Source organism: Myotis yumanensis, unplaced genomic scaffold (assembly GCF_028538775.1).
Source record: "Myotis yumanensis isolate MYYU_CA2020_CCGP unplaced genomic scaffold, mMyoYum1.0.hap1 SCAF_2, whole genome shotgun sequence".
NCBI lineage: Eukaryota > Metazoa > Chordata > Mammalia > Chiroptera > Vespertilionidae > Myotis > Myotis yumanensis.
Genome location: NW_027223753.1, coordinates 125,180,286 through 125,184,251, shown reverse-complemented (window position 1 = coordinate 125,184,251; position 3,966 = coordinate 125,180,286). Strand labels below are relative to the sequence as shown.

Genomic DNA, 3,966 nt, shown 5'->3' with positions numbered 1-3,966 from the left:
GAAAGCTAATATTCCAAGCATTATTCTAGTTTCTTATTATACATAAGTATTATTACATAATTTCTCCAGGTTTAGAGAAAAAAATGCTGAGGAAATTCATGTAATTTTCTCAGTGTTCTTAATAAATGGTAAAGTTTTATCTGAACTTAATGTTTGGATGTCTAAGTTTTTTTTAAGTTGTTTTCTGTTATCTTTGTATTTGTGGAAATAAAGGTAAAACAAAAATAGAAGAATATTAAAAATGGAAAAACTTTGTGGTGTGAAATTCTTTTCTTATCTTATATAATAAATGGCTAATATTCAAATTGTCCCCTCAACTAGGAGTTCAACTGGGAGTTCAACCAGGAGTTCCACCAGAGGGTGGGGCTGGCCAGCCAACCGCCCACAGACCCTTCCCGCATCTGGCTCAGCCAGAATTAGTGCACAGGCCTCTAGTTTAAAAATAATCTTCTGTTCAATTTTCACACAAAATTATTTTTATTTTATTTTATGTTTTTCTTACCAGGGGAGAGCACGAACGCAGTCCCCCACTACCACAAATTTGCAGTCGAGTTTCCCACATTTGGGGAAATCACAGGGGTCAGCACATCCGGAGTGCAATGGATAAGCCTCGCCCTGGGAAAACCACCTGCCAGGTAAGTATACAAAATTATTTTTTATCTTCAAAGATGGTACTTCTCTCTTAGTCACTTTCTCTCTAAATCTTAGTCGCCACCTTATCCATGTCAGTTCTCTAACCTTGTGACACACCACAAGAACATATGAGTATGAATTCTTTTCATTTTTAATTAAAAATGTAGTTATGCTCAAACCCTAAGAGATTATCACTCTTGTGCTAAGACACAGAATAGTGTGCATATCACCACTATCTTCTCTTTATATAACATGTCCACTAAGTTGTCTGTGATATTATCTGTCATTTTAAAATGTTTCTGTAAGGAAACCATAAAAATACTAGAGGAATCCACAGGCAGCGAAATCACAAACATATGCGGAAGGAATTTTTTCTCAGATACTGCTCCTAGGGCAATGGAAACTTAAGAGAAAATAAACAAATGGAACTACATCAAAATAAAAGGCTTTTGCACAGCAAAGGAAACTATCAACAAAACAACAAAAAGGTCCACTGCATGGGAGAACATATTTGCCAATGATATCACCGATAAGGGTTTAATCTCCAACATTTACAGGGAACTCATGTAACTTAACAATAGGAAGATAAATAATCCAATAAAAAAATGGGCAATGGACCTAGATAGACACTTTTTGAAAGAGGACATACAGAAGGCCAAAAGACATATGAAAACATGCTCAAATTCACTAATTATACGAGAGATGCAAATCAAAACGACAATGCGGTATCATCTCACACCCGCCAGAATGGCTATCATCAGCAAATCAACAAACAACAAGTGTTGGAGAGGATGTGGAGAAAAAGGAACCCTTGTGCACTGCTGGTGGGAATGCAGACTGGTGCAGCCACTGTGGAGAAGAGTATGGAGCTTTCTCAAAAAACTAAAAATGGAACTCCCATTTGACCCAGTGATCCCACTTCTAGGAATATATCCCAAGAAGCCAGAAACACCAATAAGAAAGGATATTTGCACCCCTATGTTCATAGCAGCTCAATTCACCATAGCTAAGATTTAGAAACAGCCTATGTGCCCATCAGCAGATGAGTGGATTAAAAAACTGTGGTGCATCTACACAATGGAATACTATGCTGCTGTAAAAAAGAAGGAACTCTTGCCATTTGCAACAGCATGGATGGAACTGGAGAGCATTATGGTAAGTGAAATAAGCCAATCAGAGAAAGATAAATACCACATGATCTCACTCATTTGTGGAATATAGAGAACAACATATACTGATGAACAGGGACAGATCCAAAGACAGAGAAACAGTGATCAGACTATTAATCCCCAGAGGGAAAGTAGAGGAGGGTGGGGGTAAGGGGAAGAGATCAACTAAAGGACTTGTATGCATGCATATAAGCCAAACCAATGGACATGGACAACAGGGGGATGAGAGCATGAATGGTGTGGGGGAGAGTTGGGGGTTAATGGGGGGATGAGGACACATTTGTAATACGTTAACCAATAAAGAAATTAAAGATTAAAAAAAAATCTTAAAAATAAAAAATTCAAAAAATGTTTCTGTAAGAAAGCATCTTAGGTTTTCTTAGCAGCAGGAAAACAAAAAATGTGTGACATGAAAAATAAATTTGCTTCATGAAAGAGACAGAGCACCACCTAGATTTTCCTCTGGAATTCCCTGGAATAATCAGAATAAGGAACTTGTAGCAGTCCAAGAAATGCTTCCAATCTCTTTGCTCCTTTTCTGCCAAACTCACTTTACCTTTGACAGAAAGATGTGCTATCTGCTCCATTACTTTCCCCTTACTGGGCTTATTGGGGATGTGCTGTTACTATCCCCTCTGCTTTCCTTTGCTTTCTTATGTGCTCAGTACTGCTGGCCCCATATAAGGCAGGATTACTGCTATTAAACGGACAATGTGATAACAGACCAGGAGAAATGATAGGATATAACTTGAAAAAAGGAGATAATGCTCTTATAGACATATTATTTTATTTTTTATTGAGAAGTTTCAGAAGCTTGGTTACAGTTTCTCTTCTCCCATGTTTCATTCATTACTTCCTACAGTTTCTCCAGTACATTTGCTTTCTTTCACCCCAATCATTTTGTCTTGTGATTATCAGATATTTTTTCTTGCAATTATTAGAAAAATGTGGTTTTCCTTCAACTTTTGCAATGCTTCAAACCAAACCTGAAGCTGAAAATAAATGACTCATCATTTCCCTTAAAATCAGCCCACACTAAAATAATGTCATCTAGTAATTGTAGGAAAGCCATGGAAGAATGGCACATAACTAAAACATAGCTTTGATTATCAGTGTAACCACGGTTTTGAAAATACATCTCACAAATTAAATATACCCTTCCCCAAGCATCAGAATTCCCGGAGTGGCCTTTGGTTTCAACAGAACATTGAACTCTGAGTTTTCAGAGAAGACAGATTGCAAGATCAGTGTTTTCTTTTTTTTTTTATCTTGATTTTTTATTTGTATTTTTTAAAAATGTATCTTTATTGTTTAAAGTATTACAGATGTCCCCTTTTTTTACCCATTTATCTCCTCCACCCTGCACCCACCCATCCAAGGCCTTCACCACAATATTGTCTATGTCCATGGGCTGGCTATGCATATATGCATAAAAATTCCCAGGTTAATCTCTCCCCACCTACCTCAGCCTTCCCTGAGAGTCAACAGACTGTTCCATGCGTCTATGTCTTTGTATCTATTTTGTACATCAGTTTATTTTGTTCATTACATTCCAGTATGAGTGAGATCATGTGATACTTGTATCTCTCTGATTGGCTTATTTTTCTCAGCAATAATACTCTCCAGGTACCTCCATGCTGTCTCAAATGGTAAGAGAACCTCCTTTTTTAAGCTGCATAGTATTCCATGGTATAAATGTACCACAGTTTTTTTATCCAATCATCTACTGGTGGGCACTTGGGCTGTTTCCAGATCTTAGCTATTGTAAATTGTGCTGCTATGAACATAGGGGTCCATATATTCTTTCTGATTGGTGTTTTGGGTTTCTTAGTATAAATTCCTAGATGTGGGATCACTGGGTCAAATGGGAGTTCCATTTTTAGTTTTTTGAGGAAACTACATACTGTTTTCCGTAGTGGCTGCACCGGTCTGCATTCCCACCAGCAGTGTACTAGGATTCCTTTTCTCCACATCTTCACCAGCACTTGTCATTTATTGATTTGTTGATGATGATTGATTTGCTGTGTGTTCCTCAGCCCTGCCTACACCATCTCCAATCTGGGACCACACCGGGATCGGGCCTAAACAGGCAGTCAGACATCCCTCTCGCAATCCAGGACTGCTGGCTCCCAACTGCTCGCCTGCCTGCCTGCCTGATTGCCCC

General features: G+C 38.3%; 1 pseudogene; it reads right to left on the bottom strand.

Moving 5' to 3' along the window:
* Window positions 1–502: 502 nt before the first annotated feature.
* LOC139004525 (U1 spliceosomal RNA) lies at window positions 503–643 on the bottom strand (annotated as a pseudogene).
* Window positions 644–3,966: the final 3,323 nt, after the last annotated feature.